General features: G+C 41.0%; 2 long non-coding RNA genes across 2 annotated transcripts in view; one reads left to right on the plus strand and one right to left on the minus strand.

Moving 5' to 3' along the window:
* The first annotated feature begins 1,956 nt into the window (after positions 1-1,956).
* LOC117285373 overlaps positions 1,957-21,161 on the plus strand; it is a 29,720-nt gene continuing 10,515 nt past the window's right edge. Inside the window, exons 1-4 of the long non-coding RNA XR_004516399.1 lie at positions 1,957-2,238; positions 6,419-6,557; positions 8,830-8,981; positions 11,536-11,604. This is a non-coding gene — a long non-coding RNA (uncharacterized LOC117285373). The remainder of the gene's footprint in view (positions 2,239-6,418; positions 6,558-8,829; positions 8,982-11,535; positions 11,605-21,161) is intronic.
* Positions 15,814-21,161, minus strand: part of LOC104860927 — a 173,452-nt gene continuing 168,104 nt past the window's right edge. The window contains exon 3 of the long non-coding RNA XR_779858.2: positions 15,814-15,853. This is a non-coding gene — a long non-coding RNA (uncharacterized LOC104860927). The remainder of the gene's footprint in view (positions 15,854-21,161) is intronic.

Here is a 21,161-nt window from a genome sequence, read left to right on the forward strand (position 1 = left end):
CAATTTTAGTATTTACACTAAACCGTGGCATGGATGTATTTTCAGCGTCCCTCCAAAACTTCTTCCGCTGGAAATTTGGTCCCCAATATGGTAGTATGAGATGGTGGGATTTTAAATGGGGGACGGTGGAAGATGATTAAATCATCAGGGTACCATTTGGAAGGGATTAATGTGGTTTTTGCGGCACCCTCGTTTATTTCCATGAGAATGGTTCACTACCAAAGGCCTGGCCCCTGAGTCTCTCTTGCTGCCCATGTGACAGTAAGACTTCTCTTGTGAGTTCCTACCACAGGGCCGCCTGCCATGTTTGAGGTAGCCAGAAGCCCTCATCACAGGTCCAACAGACAGGACCACCCAGTCTTGAACTTTTGGCCTCCCAGACTATCAGGTGTAACAACATCTTTTCTTCTTACATTGCCCAGCCACAGGTATTTCATTTTAGCAATGAAAGTTGGGCAAAGGCACACATACTTATCCAGTAGAATCCTCATCTGGAAGATGAAAATAATTACTTATCTATCTCAGAGGGTTACTTTCAAGGTGAAATGATATCATAAATAAAAATGCTTAGCATAGGTAGTTCCTGACCCAAAATAATAGCTTGGTAAGTAAATTGAGTTTGTTTAGCTTGGAGAGGCTAATAAGAATAGGAGACTGAATTATTGCCTTCAAATATTTAAAAAGATTTTAATGACTCACTTATATTTAATGAGTACTGAGTATCTACAAAGCCAGATAAGGCTTTGTATTATTCTTAGGTCTCTAACATGAGAAGGGACTATAATTTACACAGGAGACATTTAGACATAAAAATAATCTGACCTTCATACTGGGTATAAAATTTTATAATAAATTAGTTCAATTAGCTGTGAAGGTTAAATTTATGATGTTTAAATAGAGAATTACTACCTGAAGACCACCCTGTAGAATTTTGCAGGTTATGTACAATGACGAAGCAGGGGCTGCCATCCACACTGTAGTATATGTGAATGGCACTCTCTGCAGTTGCATGATATGTAGACCGTGTGACCCCTGGGGGGAGTCCTACCCGTTTTCTCTGCAGTGTGTGTGTTAAAAATGACCCTCGTCCAGCTATATGAATCCGTGGCTTTGAATGAAAGTGGAGAGGAGATGATTACTTAAGAAAAATAAATACATGGCTTGTGGATGACTCACCAGTCAAAATTTCACAGCAGTCATAAGTAACAGACCAAAGCCTTACAATCTTTCTCAACACCACACTCCAGAGTCACTATCAATATTCAGATCTGCATTTATCTACCACACCAAAGCTGTACTAGTGCTTAGTAGTGTAGTTTGGAATTAGATGACAAGACAAAACCAAGTTCTGTCACTTTTTGCACTGGTGACCACTACGAACCAGAAAGAAAGTCTTTGGTTGCTAACCACAGAAACCAAATTGGAAATATTTTAACAGTAAGAAAAAGTTATTATCCTCTTTTTTAAAAAACAGAATGTGTGCATATGCAGACGTACCTTTTATGTTTTCAGTGCCTCTGATGTTGGGTACATCATGCCATTGCCACAGTTTGTCCTTGGTTATCAAACCTGCAGGATGGTGATGGTGTCTTGGGAATGCACCCAAGAGATTATGCAGGGACGTCTCTAATAGAACATTGTGTCATCTATGTTCTTATACTTTAGAGGACAACCGTGTGTGGAAAAACTTGAACACTGGTGACTCTTAGCGGACAAGTGATTCAGGAGAGTTACACTCTCAATGCAGATTAATGAGATTTATTAATGTCTCAACTAATTGGCTTTATATATTTATTATGAATATATATATTTTTAGAAACACATTTATTTATGAATGTACCATATTGAAAGGCTAAAGATCAGAATCTAGGTATAAGTAAGTCTAAATGCACTCTTTTACTAAGTATAATGTAAAAACTCTAAGTGGAAAGAGGATATAGTGTCATAGTTGGCTTGGTTTTTTTTTTCTTCTCTTAGACTCAGTGTAATGGTGCATGTTATAACTGGTGGCATCTTAGATGAGGAGAAATGCAGCATGTCATATTACAAGAAGGCCACAGGGAAGGCAGTGCCAAGGTTGCCTAGTTTGGCAACTGAACATTTAAGGACATGGCTTCTTTTTATCTTTCCACACTGTCATCCTGAGTTTTTTGGCCTGTTCATTTAGGCTCCCTTCACGGTTCCAGATGATGATTCCAGCTCTAGGAACTCCATGCTGACGGAAATGTCCAAAAGCAGGTGAGTCTCTCGCAGGGATCTACTTTAGGTCAATATGAATTTCTTGCAGACTTGACTTCATATTTTCCTGTCTATAATTGTACCTCACACACATAGTCAAGGCTAATGAAAATGAGGTCACTGCGGTGTAGCCAAAAGGGGCTTATTGTACACCTAGAGGAGGACTCTGGCTCCCGACACACATAATCCCTTCAACGAAACCTTTGTTCTTCTCACAAGAAAGAAAGAGGGGAAAGATATGTTGGTAAATCAAGTGCAAGTATCTGCCATGCTCCACAAATTGCTTACCTTTTCTTGCTGTATTTTCTTATGTATAAATGGCAGTAACAACAATAACAACAACTATAATAATGATGATAGCAGCTACCAGAAAGGATGATTTTGAACCTTAAATAATACATGCAAAATACTTACAATACAACCTGATATATGATAAGGACTCAAAAAAGTGTTAATTTATTGATATTGCTCTTCTAGTCAGTATTATAATGTTACCATAAATTTACAGGTAAAATTAGCACTGAATAATAGGAAACTATAGGCCTGAATTAACCTTGGATATTAGGACACTTAGTAACTGATCAACAAGTTGTTTTTATTTTTGGTTTTTTGGTTTTTGTTTTGTTTTTTTGAGTGAGTCTCCTGTACTAGGTATTGTTCCTAATCTAGGAAGATTTTAAAACACAACCACTGAGGCATTTATATTGTGGTTGTAGGGGCAAGACTTACACTTGGAAAACAAGTAAGGAGTCTTTTGCTGTCCACCCTTTGCACATGCTCTTCCCTCCCCTGGAATACAGCTGATCATCCGCTCTCTCCCATGTTAACCTGGTGATTCAATATTCCTCCTGCTAGGTTAGCTTAATTGTTTTCTGACCTCAGATTTTAGGTAACATGTTTATGCTGATGATTATCTCCATCATAATAGTTCCATCGAAATCTGTCAGTCTTTTGTCTGGCTTCCCCACTAGATTATAAACTCCATGAAAGCAGAGATCGTGTCTGTCTGTTTCATGACTACATCCCCTGTGTATGGTGCCTAAAACAATGCAGTGTGAGTAAATATGCTACACTTAGAAGTCTTTCAGTCATGACAGATGTAACTTGGTTTAACTTTTAAAAAATGTATAGATCTTGTAATTGAAAACTTGCGAGGCTGAGCTAATTTTCAGGTGTGGCTTGGTGCAAGAGCTTCAAATGATGGCATTAATATACTTTTAGATCTGCCTTTCCTAGGGCTGGCTTTACTTCCAGGCTTCTCCTGGTGTTCTTGGCACCTCTAGATTCCATTTAAGCTTGGTAGCAAAGAATATATGCCCTTTCCCCACTAGTTCTACCAAATGTCTTACCTTACTAGGGCACGCCCTGAAAGAATCTCTGGCTAGGGGTGGAACTGAGGTAAGATTTTCTTCCCCTGCATGCATGTAGGTAAGCATAGTCTGAAAGTGAGGGAGGCAGCAATTTTCAAGGAAAAATCTGGGGTAATACATTAGAAGAGGTGTAAAAAGATGTTGGACCACAGAGCCATAGACAATCACTATAGAATTAACATACAAATAAGCGAATCATTCAGGTAATAAAATTACGATAGAGAAGAAAGTGGTTAACGCACTTCTGGCGGAGCAAGACAGTGGCTCCCAGAAGTGTCTGTATCATAATCCCTGGAATGTGTGACTATATTACCTTACACGGCAAAGAGGCATTTAGGGCAGATGGAATTACGGTTGCTAATCAGTTGAATCTAGAATAAGACTAGCTGGGCTGACTCACTGCAACCCCAAAATCTTAAGAGGAAGCAGGGGCAGAAGAGAGGGTCAGAGTGATGCCATCTGAGGAGGGCTTAACACACTGCTCCTATCCTTGGGGATGGAGGAAGGAGATGTGAGCCCAGAGATCCAGGCAAACCCTAGAAGCTAGGAAAAAAGAAAATGGATTCTCTCCTAGGGCACAGTAACCCTGTCTGCTTTCAGTTTAGCTGAGTGAGACCCATTTTGGACTTCTGATTAATAGAACTGTAAGATTACTAAATTGGTGTTGGTTTAAGCCACTGTTGTAATTACAGCAGCAATTGAAACTGATGAAATTCAAGCAAGATAACAATACTTATAAAATGAATGACCGATGAATGCTACAGAACTATGTAATATGACTAGAGGGAAAGAGAAACGGGCCATGGAGTTCAGAAGGGGGAGACCTCTTAGATGGTGTAATCGAGAAACTGTTCTTTGAAGAGGCAGCATTGGAGCTGGGGTATTTTATGAGTTTCGCAGAAGGAGATTAATGTTTGGCCGAGAACAGTGGAATGTTCAAAAGCAGGCATGAATGACATATTGAAAACTTCACTGAAATTGCAGGCTGTGGTCGGAGAAAGGTACAAGACAGGGTAGGGCAGAAAGACAGGAGGCTGATCAGCTTCTGGAAGTGAGAGGTTTGTGTCTGTTCGGGTCAGCAGTGAGAAGGGAGTGTAGGTTTTGAGAAGAAGCCTATCACACGATGAAGACAGTGCTGCCTAGGACAGACCGGGGACAAAAGGACAGGCTAGACAGATGGCACTGGGAAGGCAGCCTGTCTGCCGGAAGCAGGGCTGAAACTCTGCAGCTGAACGGAAACAAGAGTGCAAATGAGGGACAGCAGAGAACACAAAGACAGGGGATCTTCACGTGGGGCCCCTAGATCCTCTTACCTATATCTATGACTTCTAGGGGTTCTATGAAACTTCCAAGGTTCAATGCAAAATTGGGGGCTTTGTGAGTTTTCCTAGCAAGGAGACTGTATCCTTTATTAGAATCACAAAAGGTGTAATCACCAATTATGGTTTAAAATATACATCACTGAAAATATTATAAAAAAAGTACACATATCATAAATGTACAGCTTGCTGGATTTACATAAACTAAATACATCGAAGGATCTGGCCCCAGATTAAAAAAATAAGTACAATTCAGTGCCCCAGAAGTCCCCTCCCAAACCCTCTGCTCCCTGCCCTTTTCCTGCCAAGGTAACCACAACCTTAACTGTATTATAAGGTGTTTATTTAGGTCTGCACCACACTCAGCTCCATAGAATTAGGCCACCATTCCTAAGAGCAAGTCAAGGCTAGAAAACCACATATCATGGCTTTGCTCCAGGAGATTTCAGATAGAACTGCATGAGAAAAATACTTTGTTTCTTTCCAAACATCTCTACATTGCTTTAGCACTGGGCACGGCCACTCTGAGCGGGGTCCCTCTCTCAGATTTTGACAGTCTGACATGTGGCCAATGCCTGAGCTTTCCCCGAGGAACTAAAGTCTCTGTGCGTCACTGTATTTGCTACATTAGTCATCATAATCCTGGGCCTTGGGAAGAACAACATCTAATTTGGGCATTTTATTTTATGAGTTCATCATTATTTGGTTCAGATTCAACGGCCAAGAACACAGGCTCCTAAGTTCATAGTTACCGTGGTATGTTTGTATGCTGCATCAAGTGGCTAAAACATGTTAGAATGTAAGAGGATTAGACAGCAAATAGTGCCTGATAAATATTAACAGGAAGTCCTCCTGCAAGGGTGATACATTGCATTCCAGCAGACTCAAGGCCAGAGGAGACATACATGGACTATAATAGGGTTCAGAACCTATCTGTTTGCCTTTTCAAACAATAGTCAAATGGATAAGGGTAACTGGATTTCAGATTTGGCTTCCGCCAAAGCTCATAAAAGCAGGGAAACCAAGCAGAAAGAAATAAGATGTTCTCATTGGCAAGGGAAAGAATCCAAAAAAGAAAATGAAATTTCCTTAGAGAAAGGGAGCAGAGGTAACAATGCCATCCTTGGCTGTGTGCCAAGTGCCCTGTCCTTCCCCATGGCCACCTGCGGTACACTGGCTGGCAGTCTATCAGGACAGGTTCCCAGGATGTGCCCTAGGTCTCCAGTTCTGTCAGGATTTTGTGGTCCCGACTTCTGCTGGACTTGACATCAGCTGGGGTTTCAAATTCTTTTTTTCTTTTGGAGAATTTCAATATGGTGTGTGGGGTTTAAGCTTAATGTATCAATTTGATTGGCTTGAGAGCCTCCCAGGGGGATGAGACGAGCACTCTTTTGGGTGCATGTGGGTGGGTCACAGAGGTATGACTCTGGGTACTGTATGTTGTCCCTGGCCTCTTCCTCTCTGGCATTGTTCCTTTGTTCTGTTTCCCAGCCACCACAGACACAGTACCTTTGCTTTGTCTTGCCCTTCTGGCACGATGTTTCTACCTTAGAGGCAACCAACTATGGACGGAATCTCCTGGAATCACAAGTCAAATTAAACCTCTCCTCTTTTAAGCGGTGAATATCAGGTATTATGAGTATTATTTGCCTGCTTTTCTTCTTTTGAGAAAATGTATGGGAAAAGCTAGTAATATTGTAGAACAGCTCTTATAAGTGCTCATTTTTCCTAATTATGCTAGGAAATAAATACATTGTATTTATTTTAACATAAGTAAATAGCCTAAAATATTAAAAAATGCTTAAACAAAGAACTAAAGGTTCCCTGGAAACTTGAGATCTATTAATCTTACTTGCCTCCCTAAACGCAGTTAAAATGACATTAATTAAATGAAGACACTCTGGGAAAATGAGAAAAGCCATCAGAATGGAAAATGGGACACAGAAGTATAAAGATCTTCTCAAAGAATGGGAATGATGAGATACAGATGCCTGCAAGGCAGAGGGGTGGGGGGCTATGAAAAGCAAGCTGACCTGCCCCATAGAAGCCCTAGAGGTTTAGGAATTGGAGGCAGCAGGTTATTCTATAAGCCAGGATATGGGTGGACTTGAACCCAAGAAGTAGGTTTAAATTTCTGATTAAGAAGATGTTGAATCCTATGCCAATGTGCATCCTGTCACTATAGCAAAACACCTGAGGTAATTCATAAAGAGAAAAACTCTATTATGGCTTATAGCAGTTATGGTGAATATTTTAGAGCTTTCGTTGATACAAGCAGCCCACTGTGGCATGTATGCTGTAGGTTCCCCATGACAGGCTAAGAGTTGTGGAGGTTCCCACCCATGATCATTTGTTATCTGTTCTTGACGACTATCCCCGCTCTGGCTTTGAAGGTAGAGTCTCTGCCTTCCTCTCTGTTTCTACCTCAGGGTTGAGAAGAAATCTATCCCTTGATTCCCATAGTGCCAAGAGACCAGGCTGCAATTTCTAAGCAGGATGTAGAGTTTGCTGGGCACACCGGAACAGTAATAATATTGCATGAGGGAGAACCATCTCTGGGCTTAGCATAGATCTGCCTGCTAGTGGCCTTCTTTTCTGTGACTGAGAGCGCCAACTGTTTCTTCATCCCTTCCTTCTGCTGAAAGCGCCCTAGATAGCTTACAAATTGATTCCAAATCCCAGAGAAAACAGGAAGTGCTTCCACTGTGGTCTTTTCTCAGGATGATTAGTAGTAGGAATATCATTTTTCTTCAGAGTAAACCTACCCTCTCCACAGAGCTTTAGTCAAGCCCTGTGACCCAGACGAGACTATCATGACAAGGTTTAGGTGGGTATACTTCCTCAAATCTGAAGGATTCGGCCTTACTTATGGCCATTTTACCACCCAAATAAGAAAGGATGCATCTAACAATACTACCTAAGATTGGCAACTGGGATTTGTCTCTCTGTGCCTGCCTAACTGAGGGAGGGCCAACAGACGAGGCTCTGCAGTTATAAAGAAATCACCATCCCGTCAGCCAAGCCAGGGCACAGTAGTAATATGCATAAATAAATAAATAAAAGCTCTGGTATGCTGGTACAGAAGACATTGCTTAGGCTTAAGACTATTAAGGGCTTTAATATGGGAACTTCATACCCAGGCATTTCTACAGAGAATGGAAGCCATAGATAGAGCATGTGTCCACTTGTCCAGCCAGCAAAGTGGGAAAGTAAAGCGGGGCTGCCTTAACCATTTGGCTGTGAATGGGCCAGGAGAGCCAGTAAGAGCGACACTGTTCAGAGTGAGGTATCAAGGTGTGGTCCTCTTCCATGAGCTGCTCTTCCATGTGGAGGAGCAGGCTGGGGGTGGAAAGAGGGACAGAAGTATGGCCTTCTAGAAGGAGTAGGGGGAAAGGATTCTCCTAACGCCTAACATGGTATTTGGCACAGGATGGCTGCTTAATAAATACTTCTTAATAAGAAGGAAGCTATGATCAGAATGTAATGAGAACCACGAAAGGGAAAGGTCAGAGAAGGCTTCATAGAGCAAGGAATATTTTCATCTCCTACATCCAGCTCATGAGCTTCTGCAGTTAGAACACGTCCCTATGTAGCTAAGGAACACTAAGTAGTACAACTGTAGAATATTATTACCTATTGAGTGGTGGCTGGAAATGTGGGATCAATTAGTAATTGTCACTGAAATTTATATAAATAAATGATAGAGTCTGTTGGCCCTTAAATTTCACTCTACTAAAACTACCTCATAAAAGTTGGGCCCGAGGTATTACTGACAAAAGAAAAAATAAATCTCAATAAAGCTCCCTTGTATGCTTGACTAACAACAGAATCGTATCCAAAAGTCATATACCCGATGTGGTGCCTCTCCACCCACCACTCTTACCAGTAAACTGTCCCTACAGCCAGTCCACACCCACACATGGATTCTGGATGACAGGTGGCACTACTGGAAAAACGTGAATGCTTCCCAGAGATGGTGGCGACAAGAAAGCAGGACCCTAGGATGTGAGTTTTGTGTGTGCAGAAGGTCTGTGTGAGGAACACACAGGTGACGGTGAGTGCACCCATTTGGCTGACTAGTGAATTTGATCATGTATCACCCTGACTTTCTATTAAAAGCAAACATTTGACTCTGTTGTCTCAAGGAAGTTGCTTTCCTAGGGAAAGAAAGTCATTGATATAAATTTAGGAGTGTTATGGAGATACTCTTAAAATTCGTAGATAACCCAGGGACAAGGGGAAAAAAGGAGAACCAAGACCTGTCATGTAAAGGTACAAGATCCCAATAATGAATGTAACTGTACTGTATACCTAAAATGTACCAATAAACTCAATTACAAAAATTTGTAGATAGCCGAATTTGTGAACTCTCAAAAGGTCTCCTCCTGTAGCCCTTTGTGAAATAATACTGGGGTGGACTCACTTTGCACAGGCCTCTGTTAAGAAGCCAGTATGATGAGCTGGGCGTGGTGGCAGCACACGCCTATAATCCTAGCACTTGGGAGGCTGAGGCAGGAGGATCGCTGAGTTTGAGACCAGCCTGGGCTACATAGTGAGTTCCAGGTCAGTCTCAATTATATAGTGAGACCCTATCTCAAAATAAAAAAATTCCAAAAAAGAAGCCAGTATGTCAAGCACTAGGTAGATCAGATGGCTTTATCCCAGACCAGATCTTCATACCCCAGCTAATCAACAAAGCTATACCAGTGATCCAAATCTTTCTCAGAATAATCATACTGATCATATTAGTTAGGGTTTCCCATAAAAACAGAATCCACTAGAAGGCTTAAGGTGTAGGAACACAGGTGCTCAAAGGCAAGAGAGGATGGATGTCCCATTTAAAGAGAGAAAAAAAATTTGTTCTTCCTGTCTTTTTATTCTTCTCATGTCCTCAGTGGATAGGATGACACCCACCAACACTGGTGAAGCGATCTTCTTTACACACCCTACTGACCCATATGCTAATCTCAGAAATATCCTTAGAGACACACCCACAAATAATTCCTTATAGATATCCTTTAGCCCAGTCAAGCTGATTAGTATAATTAACTATCACACTAACCTCAGCCTTTTTTTGTGGGGGTAGGCTCTGGGTGCTATGAGACAGAAGAAACCCTTAGAATTTGTTACCTTTCCATGGGCACGCTAGATACTAAGCCTCGAATTTGCCACCAAGACTCACCTGCCTCTTCCTCTATCTCTATATTTAGCTTCCTTATGCTATGAATAAGCTTCTGGCACATGGCAGAGGGCAAGGAGGCACAGCCATGGTTGACTTCAAACTCATGTTAGCCAAGTCTGGAAACATTGGGAGGAGCACGGAATCCCCCCATCCAATTTCAGAAGACTGAAAACTCTGGAAAGATCCTAGTTGCTCTGTCTACCCTTTGAACTAATCACTTTAGCCGGGAGCATGAGGATGTGCAACATAGTAATTCATTCAGAGCGATGGGTGGGGAGCTGAAATTGGTAGACTCGTGGGAAGCATAAGGAGGGAACCTGAGTCCATATATATAAAGGTGGAGAGTGGTTGGGGAACACGAGATAAGGAGGCTGTGATCTAAGAAACCCAGGAGAGAGAGAGATTAGATAAATGCAAGAGGCAGATGCCCTTTCAGTTTGGGAAGCTAAACAAAAGTACAATAAGATTTGGAGGGAAAAGCAAGAAGCAGAACTCACAGAAATTCTGAAGAAGTCAAAGTCCTCAGAAGAGTTCTTCAGGGTGCTGGAGGCTTCAGTTGTGTACGGAGGGAAAACTATTAATGACATTTGCCAGGAATTGGCCCTGCTGCAGTACAGGTTGCTGTGAGAGTCCACCTCCTCTCTGCCTTTGCAAAGGTCAGCAGATTCTTCCTGGCTAGATAGACAAGGATACTGGCCCTTGACGGCTCCGTGGCTTCATTTTCTCTAACTTAAGAAGAAAGATACCAGGGCTTCTTTTCTACTACACTGGGAGATTTCTTTTCCCATGGCAGTCACTGAACTGGTGGGAAGGTAGCCAGTTAGTTTAGCCATTTATATTTAAGGCCTAGAGACATTTATTTATTGAATTCAGAAATCCAGAAGGGCAGTCTATCTCATGACGTGGTGAGTGCTGATGGAAAGCCATGGTTTTAGAAAGAAGGACTGAATATTTAGAAACTCAAAAACAAGCAAAGGAATCCCAGGGAAGTTTGGGTCAGTTGGCGGGAAAGTCTGATGATTTCCTGTGAAAGGGAATGAAATAAAAGTGTTATTTTCCCCTTACATGTCTCCAAGGCAAAATTTTGGCGTGGCTGTGCCTAGTAAACTCAATTTGTTTGCCAAACTGATTTTTTGGTTACAGTGGCTAAATGATAGAGACTGACTTGGTCTGTCAAGAAAGATTCGGAAGCAGTATCTGGGCTCAGGCAGAACTAGTGTTATAAGTGATTAAAATGAAGCTTGCCAGTGTCCTAGAACTGGAGCACGGTGGTATGTATCTTCCACCATTTGTCTTCCTCAGGGACTCAAGCATCTCATTCCTGAGGACTTATGCCAGTAAACAATTACAACAGAAGACAAAAATGTTATATGCCAAAACGTATCCTTGTCAGTGTTGTTCATGATGGTATTAATTTGTCTTACAGAAGAAAAATGGTCACTTGTGAGAATTAAATTGTTGACCACGAAGACCTTTTAGAAACATAAAAAAAATGGTAAGTAAAAAGAAAATATTTATATAAATGAAAGTTACAGTGCACTAAAGAAGACAGATATATACACGAGTATTTTTGTGTACATGGGGCCGTTTCTTTTGTGTTCACTGGTATGTGGAACCCCAGTACCTACTACATAGTAGGTACATAGCAAACCTTCTTGATTATTTTGTTGCCAGCTTTATGTATTTTTACACAAAAGTACTTTACCAAAGAAGGAATAAAAACTAAAACAAAAACCCCAGTTGCCAAAAGTTAGTGTGTGGTTTTTGTCTGCCAGAAATAACATTTTTTTTTCTTTTCTGTTTTCTCCACTTGGCCCACATCACACTTAGGCTCATTGTAAGACTTCAGTGACCAATGGCAAAGACTTGAGCTCCCATTAAATTCTTCAGGCCACTGTACTTAGCAACAAAGACCTCTCTGCCCTGCCTTCACCTCCAGATGCCAGGGCTTCAGCTTCTGATAGCCTGAAACACCCTTGTTTATTTTCCTACCAGAGATTGTTGGTTTGCCTGAAGGAAGCCTTTCCTTTCATTTTGTGTAGACTGAGAGGTAACTGACTATGAGAATGGACTCAACAGTGCCTCCAAAGCCAATTCAAAGCTTCTGATAGAATTCAAAATTCAAATCCGAATCCTATGAACACGGTTACTGGGAATGATTGACAGTTGGAGGCCAGGTATCAAATGGACCTCGGATGTTGGTGAAGCCTCTGTTCAGTGAATGACCCCTGAATGTGAGGACAAGTGATCAGTTACTGTGTAACTTCACTAACTTCAGAAACTCCAGTAATATTTTCTAATTCCAACAAACAATAATTATTCTTTCTCTAAACCACACAAAGCACTCATATCCCTCCACTAGGAAATTAAAGTTTATTTTCAATTTCCTTGGGCAAGGCAAAGGCAGGGGTAAATTAACAGTCTGCAAACTTGTCTGGAACTAGAAAAGCTTTGAAAATCTGGTGAGGGGTTACAATGCAGGAAAATCGTCCAAAGACAATGCAATATTTAGCCGATGATAATCTCAAAGATATACTCAGAGAACAGCAGCTAGATGAACAGGCAATATCTCAGGAAGCAAAGGAAAAATGGAGAGGGGAGGCAGCTATTGCAGTGATTTAGACCAAGGAGAAAGCAATGTTTTATCTGTCTACACCAATCTAATATACGGGACCACATAACATCTGTCCATTTAACCGGATAGAAAGTAGACCACTCAATGTCACCTGTAAAGTCGATTTTCTGTCTTTATTTCTCATCTGATGATCTTATTTTACTGGCCCTCTCTTTTGAATAACACATCTTTTCAATTTTATGAGTATTTCTTGTGTGCATTTACTTTACAAACTGTTACTGAGTTCCTACCATAAGCACGCACTACAAGCAGCAGAAGAGATAGACTGTACAGTAAGAAATATCCAAGGAGACAAAGAACTAAAGAAACAGTTATAATTTGTATTATAATGCAAGGATATATTAGATGTTTTCAAAGTACAGCGGAAGAAGCCCACAGTCCAGGTTGGGGAAGTCTCTGTAAAGGAAGTCTTTGTAAATAGAGCTTAACTAGTCTTTGTAAAGTCTTTGTGACACATGAGCTAATTCTGAAGAAAGATCCACTTAGGTGGTAATGGAAACATCTTTTACTACCTATCATTCTTCCTTTCAGATAAAAAGAGCTGTTAGAATTTATGTTTTCTTCCAGTAATTTTTATACACATATCAAAACAGATATATAGGTTGCTTACATAGCTATGATAATTATATAAAATTGTGAAAACCATAAATTTCAAAGTTTTCTTCTGTATCTTTAAATATGTGCTGAAAACACAAGTTTTGATAGATTAATCGTATTACATTGAATAGATGTTTCCTGATATGCTTGATAATTCTCTTTGCAAGCCTCAAAAACTAACCCAGGCTAATGAAAGTGGAGAAGAAATCACATTAGGTAATCATAGAAATCAATGGGAGGACTGGGAAAACAGGCTAGGAAAAGAGGGCAGAAATCAGGAGAGACTTGGGTATGGAACCCTTATCCAAGTCCTACCACACACACGATCCATCTGGACTGGAGGTTTTGCATTATATATATTGGTTTCAATGTTCTGAGATGGAACATCTTACCTTACCTACCAGCTGATATGTAGGGGAAGAATGGCCTCACTTGATTTTGCTGTGAAATGTAGAACCCAACTCCCAATAATGTCCACTCAGTGGGGCCTTTCCCCTACCCAAGAAAAGCATTAGGATTTGATGAGCAGGAAAACAAACAAAAAAACCCCAAGAACATTCATTCTCTCCTTATTGTTGGATGTTATTTTGTTCCCTTCTCTCCCCCTTTCCACTGGATTATACAACTGCTGAAAGTTTCTCAGCAAAATATTTCAGCACTTCTCTAATTATCTTCTAAAGATAATTTCTCAAGAAATGCAATTTCAGGATGAAAGGGTGGAAGTGTTTTTGTCTTCCAATGTACACTGCCATCTGAAAAGCGCCCACCAGGGCTCATTTCCTGCACACTTTGACCAGCAGCGAGCAGGGTCCTTGGAGAAAACCTCCTGGCCTCTCTGTGGCTGGTACTCATTTGTGCATCCTTAGCTTCATTTAAATTATGATTCTTTGAAGTTGAACACCTAGCAGCAAAGAGAATAAGTTGATTTTCTTGAGTTTGATAATTACTCTTATTGACTTTCCCCTCCCATTAATTTGATGAATCTTGGGGTTGCTTCTTTTAATATGCTGTAGAGAAGCTGTTCCTTTTCAGTACTTACAAAGCAGCAAGTGAGTCTCAAGTATAGAAGGTTGAGTTAGGGAAGGGGAAGGGAGGCCTAGGGAAGAGACCGCTGTCCCTGACCTTTCTCTGGCGCTTATGTGAAGAAGGGCCGCTCTCTCTGACTCAGGGAAAAGGGGCCAGGCACATCTCTAGACACAGGTCTCTTCAGTGAGACAATCGTCACTGTTTCTAAAGTGGGATGAGCACAAAATTCAGAGCAGAGATGGAATATTTCATGACTTTTCTATTAATCATGAAAAACCCCCCAACTTTTTAGCAAAAAAACAAAACAAAACCCTGAAAGGCATGAAAAATATTAAGTGCTGGGTTTTCATTCAGAGTCCCAGTGATGTCTTGAAAGGACCACTTGATGCGGAATTAAGCACAGGGGATTACTAGGGCAGCCGATCCCACCTAGCAGTTGAAATATTGTATTTTGTGTGGCACTACGATGATGGGTACATGATGTCCACACATTTGCCAAAACCTAGAGATGTTTTATACAAAGAGCGAATGCTAATGTAAATTATGGATATCATTTAACCAAAATTTATCAATATTGATTATTTCTAATATATATCCCACACTCAGACACACTGTGTAGGGGTAGGGGATGGTATATGGGAACTCTCAGTATTATTCACTCTGTTTTTCTAGAGATTGGAAACTGCTCTAAAAAATAAAGACTATTCATGAAAGAGAAAGAGAAAGAGGACATCCAGGAAGTAGCACTTAGCTAGGAAGCTGGGACCACTGACTGGCACTGCTTTGCTGTTCTCTAGTTGTGTGAACGCAGAGAAGTTACTTTACTTCTCTGGAATTCTCTAGGCAATCGGATCACACAGTTTTGCATAGTCTTCTTCTGATAGCCTAAAAGCTTAGATTACTTACTTTAGATTTTTCATCCTTGTCCTGACTTGAAATGTCAGTAGTAATCAAAACATGCCTTTTTCTTTGCTATCTGCTAGGAAATAACCAAATGAATAAACACAAATGTTTTCTCTGCGCCCTGGGGGCTCAGAGGCCTTTCTGGAGCTGGCAAAACTCAGATGGAGAGTCAGGCAGGAGGCAAGTTGAATTCTTTCAGAGCAAGTCACTTTTATTCTATTTGCATAATTCGATTCTAAAGTTTTGCCCTTGTCAAGTTCTTTCCTACTTGCAGACATTTATGCAATGGGTTACAATGATATTATTTTATTGTTGGTCATTAACTGTGGGTGAGTCACTTTTTTAATGAGCTTTGCGTGGCTTATTAAGTATTTCATTCATGAAATCGAACGATGAATTGTGATTTTGGATCTCTGCATGAACAAACATCTCTAGGTGTCTGTGCTTGGCTGGCAGCCAGGTCAATACAGAGCTCTGACTGGTTAGATGCTTTCATGACTTTGTGGCCTCAGGTCCAGGTGATGGTGTCCATTCACAGGATGATGGGCTGCGATAACTTCTCTGGTCTTGAAAGAATGTCATACTGTTTGAAAGTTTATAGAACACAGAGTCATTTCCAATTTTCCCAAAGTAAATATCTGGCAAAACTCAGAATTGGATCATGTCCATTTCTGCAGATAAAGTGCCCCCAAACTCATTTCCCCCAAAGAAAGACTGAAAAGATAAACACATTTGTATTTGGCTAATTTAAACAAATATTATTAAAGTGATGGATGCAGGATAACCTACAGTGATGTCTGGAAGGGAGTTCATTATTTTCCAGCAGGAGGTGAGCACTAACTACAGCTTTTTTCATATGAGGTCTTTATGCCTGTAAAACCTTGCTCAGTCCGGGGAAAATACACAGCATATGTCTCCTCAGCTCAATACAGACATTACTAACATAAGATGACAATTTTTCTGCTAAGATGGCCAGTCATTCCAGGCAGCTTGCAAGGAAGGATCTGATTGTCCTCCGTGCCCAGTGGAATCATCAGCTTCTCTTTATAGGACCCTACAAATCTTGAGAAGAAAAGACATTCTGTCACTTTTCAAACATAATGGATCGAGTAAAATCCTGTTCTCCAAAATCCATGGACAAATGTACTGAGATGTTACTTTGGCTTTCCTTGTATTCTTAGAGGTTTCACTGAGTCTCCAGAACAGAGAGTATGATTGATAACTGCCTGTCCTTTCTGAAAAAAAAAATGATGGTAGACATATCCATAAGAAGTTACCTAGAGAGAGCAAAATGGTCTCCCCTCCTAACCTTTGCTTGCTACCTAAGTAGAAGAAGATAAAAAATTTGAGAAGATGGGATTAAATGAGGGACATCCCGAGAGCAGAGAGTGCTATGCTATCTACCACCAGTGTGGCTTCTTGCAAATAATACAGATGCAGGAATAAACATCTGGAGGTATGATGTATGCACTGCTTGTCTGGAAGACTCTGAAAGCCAGAGGCTGGCTGGAAATGCCCATGAAGGTGGCACTGGGAGAGAGGGCAGCAGCAACAGTAAGTAATAGTACTTACGTCATTCAAAGAGCATAAGGGTGAATGGGTTTCCCTATGCACTGGGTGGATCCGGTGGAAGGTAGCCAGGCTCACTACTCTGAAAGAGCCTCACCCCCAGAGGACTGTTGCATGTTTCTTTGATCCAAGAGAGCCAAGAGAGGCTCTCCCTGACCACTCAGGCTAAGTAATGCACCCTCCAAATCACACTTCATTGTATTATCTGGTTTGCTTCCTTGATGGCACTTACAATGGGAACTAATTGTGTTTTCTGCTTTTGTGTGTGTTTTTTTTTAACTTTCTGGCAACTGTTCAAAGTTTTGGAAAGAATTAGAGGTAGAACACAAAAACTTGGGAAAGCCATCTCAAAGAGGCCACTGTTTAAAAAGTAAAAGAATGTTATTAAATATAAGTTCCATGGGAGCAGGGACCTTATTCATCTTAGTCACCACTATTTCTAGTGCTTAGAATTATAGACTAAGTAAATGTCTGCCAAGCTTGAGAAGATAAATAGGCACCTCCTGGTTCCAAGACTGGCAATCTCTCATGTCCACAGCCTGCTTGTCAATATCTGTGGTAAAGTGTGTAGTGAGAGGAGAAGGTAGGAGCTATAAACCAGAATAAAACTTGGTTTCTATTATGTCTGTGCTCTGCTGTCTGGGAAGCAACTCTTTAGGCAAGGCCCCTCCTTCTGTCCAGTCTCTCCTAATCTGCAGTCCGGTGGGCCCTGGAAAGCCACATGTCTGCTCTGTTGGTTTTGGTTCATTGGGTCAGCAGTGGTGAGCTCCCACAGCTCTGATACACCTCCAGCCTTCAAGGAAAGTTGAGTCCCTGCTCAGGTGTTTGGAGACAGTCTGGAGAGGTGGAAATATACAAAAGGCATGTATTCGCACATGTTATTTATGGCTTTTGTGCATATCCTTGTAAGGGACAGTGATTGCTTACCTCAAGCAAGTGTGTGTCTGCAGAGGTTAGGACTCCAAAGAAACAGATTTGGGGGAAGAACATGGGTGAACTATGGTATTTGAAAAGTCCCTTATTTCTGCTTCTGATTAGAATCATAAAGGAAATCTCAACTAAATGAACAACTTAACTCACACAGTGGTATGGCAAATTACAGCTTTTCCTCTCTGCAAGATTTTTTGTAAAGGAAGAATAAAAGTTCCCACATCAGAATAGGATGAAGTTTACAAGCACTTCTGTGCCGTATCATCTGACTGAGAAAGTGATAAATCATCAGGTAAACTTTAAACTGGTAAAGTCACACAGTTAAGTCATCTTCTGAGTGTTCAGTAAATAAAAGAATGTGGTTTGAGTGCATCGTGGAGACAGAGTCACTAATGCGCATTGCACTTGGAGTTAGGATTACACATCAGGTTGACCTTGAAGGATGGCTCATGTAAAACAAAAACCAGGCAAGTCTGTTCTGAGAATTAAAAGATCCAAAAAGTGTGATCAGGTCAATATGCAAGATTTGCAAAACCCAAGGTAAGGGTACCTACAACAGGAGGTTTACTTACACACATATGAATATTTAAAATATGTAAATGGAACACATTCTGTTCTCCTACCTTACAAGTACAACTGCAAGATGCTCTGGAAGAACAGGTTTAAACTGAGACTCCTTGGGTGCCCCACAGTTCCCTGAGGGAACATGTAGGATGAAGAGGGTCTGACTTGGGTGCCTGTGCCTTCTCTTTCCATGCCCAGGACCACTGTCCAATACATGGGTCTTAAACGTAGACCTATGTATGTCTCAGCCCCACATGCAATCTCCAATCACACCTCCTCCAGAGGATGGTTCCTTGGGAACAGGTTTGCCTGATCCCCAGGGGTGAACCGGAGCCATCCGGGTAGGAGATCCCAGGGTGTTGGGTATTTAGTGTGAAGAAGGTGGTTGAGGGCTCTGGCTAGAGCTCTGTCCATGGGAAGAGATGTGGGCAGACAGAGAAGAGAGCAACAGACCTCCCTGCAGTGCCAAGGATTTGGACAAGCCCCTTCTTTCCTGGGACTGAAAGAGGTCCAAACTTTGGTGATAGCTGAAGTAGGGTCTGGATGTTTGTGTGCACCCCTCCCTCAAGCTGTATGTCAAAATCCTAAACAGATGACAGTGTTAGGAGGCGAAACCCTTGAGAGATGACTAGGCAGTGGGATTTGTGCTCTTATAAAAGAGGTTTGAGTCAGACCCTTGCACTTCCTCTTACACGTGGTTAGTAGATAGCTTTTATGAACCTGGAAGTAGGCCCTTGGGTGGCTTGGCTTTGGACTTTCCAGCCTTCAGAACTATGAGAAATTGTTTTCTGTGTAAACCACTGAGAAAATTTTGTTTCAGTAGCTCAAAGAGTCTGAGACAGATAGAATTAAATTAAGTATTGCTTGCTTCGCAAACTGTGTCTTAGTTACCCTTGTTTTCTGAGAAAAATCTTTGAAAATAGTATATCTAATTGAAGGCTTATTTTAAATAAAGTCTAATTTAGGCTAGCTTTTAAATAATTATTTGGGAACACTTGGGATAGAACATCCAATACTTGCAATAAAAGGCCAAAATTAGAACGTAGGAAAAGAAAGCATTCTGGATTTAGCCCAGTCAGAATTAAAGAGTAAAAATCACAATAATAATGTTTTTAGTAGTGTAATTTCTTTGTTCACAAAGCACTTTCACTTATATATGTATCACTGGATTCTTATAAAAATAAGCATCTGTTATTTGAAGTTTTCAGGTAGTGTACTCCAGGCACTTGAAAAGGAACACTTGAAACTGTGAGGAGTAAATGTACCGATTCAACTGGCCTGAAGGATGGTAGAAACCAGAAGTGGCGCAATCAGAAAGGGAAATCAGTAAACAGACTTCAACTTTGGGCCAACTCTAATCTGCCCACAGTTGGGGCCTGAGGGCTCGGCTGAGGGAATCTCACCGGCCATGCCTGGCCTCAGGGGTGGGGAGGAATTGTCTGTCATGGTCAAGGGAGGGGCTATGATGACCTGCGTGCTGTGAAAGTGGCAGAGCTGGGCTGAAGAATGCACGTGGCAGAGAGCAAGGTGAGGTGTGGTAGTTTGGGGCAACCCTCACCTCTGGCAGTTGTCAGCAGAAAGTCAATCAATCTACATTCTCATGATGAATTCTCTCATCTGTGGATATTTGTGTTCCCCTAGCAGAAATGATTCCTTCCAAGTTTCTTTAAGAAAGATACTGCTTTCAACTTACTTTCTGATGTGGAAACAAGATTGGACAGACACTGGCTAAGGTGTTAATAAGGTGATAACTGGATCAATATTAGGTCTGATTTCTCTTCTCATCTCTGTCACTAACTAGCTGTGTGACCTTGAGCAAATCTCTGGAATCCTTCCGGACTTCTATTTCCTTGTCTTAAAAATAGGGATGTTACCTGAGTGACTGCTGTGAGACTTAAAGGAGACAGAAGCAAAGGAAGCACTTGAAATAAGACATTGTATAGATGTAAGTCATTATGATTCCCCTAAAATGAAGAAATTGGCCTGGGGTAGTATTTTTTAAAGTGCGTTCTTTGGAATAAGTAACGTTTCAAGGAATGCAACAGGTTTAACACTAAAGCCATCAAACAAATAAACAAACAAAAGTATTTTTTGGCCAAGTAAACTTAGAAAACACATAGTTAAACAAGCTTAAGTTAGTGTTTTTAATACAAAAATTTCTTGTCTTTACTAATACTTTACTAGTATTTTTAATACACATTGTGAATCATTAAAGTTGAGAATACAAAGTGATTCACACACTTACTTTTATATAAAACTGTGGGAAGCTGAGGCAGGAGGATTGTAGTTTCAAGCCCAGCCTTGGCAACTTAGGGTTAGGGATGTTGCTCAGTGAAAAGAACCCGGGTTCAATTCCAGTACCATAAAACAAACAAAAGTACTCTTCTTTTTTTTCAAAGTATTTTCTTTTCAGAATACAATTCTTTGAAAAATCATTCAACAATCTGTTCTCGAGTTCCCTTCTGACTCAAATGTCTTCGGATTCACGCATCCATTCAACAGCCTCCTGAACCACAAACCCAGATCCAAAGAAGTGGAGGCTACTTCTCGAGGAGAGACAACATCACATTCATCCGTTCCGTCACGTACTCACTCATTTGATCAGCAGCTGTGTCACACACACAGCAGTATATTCTCACCTGTACTCCCGGGCTGACTCTAGATAGAGAGGCAAACATGAACATGTGTGATCACAACTCCGTGTGTCACCAGAGCTGTGGCGGGGAGTGGAGGATGATGTGGGAGTTCACTGCAGGGACACTCAGTCCAAGACAACAAGGAAGGCGTCTTGATGGAAGTAACATTTAAGTTTTTTTTTTTTTTTTTAA

The sequence above is a fragment of the Fukomys damarensis genome, unplaced genomic scaffold (genome assembly GCF_012274545.1).
Source record: "Fukomys damarensis isolate Sample0158 unplaced genomic scaffold, DMR_v1.0_HiC HiC_scaffold_9, whole genome shotgun sequence".
NCBI classification, from domain to species: Eukaryota; Metazoa; Chordata; class Mammalia; order Rodentia; family Bathyergidae; genus Fukomys; species Fukomys damarensis.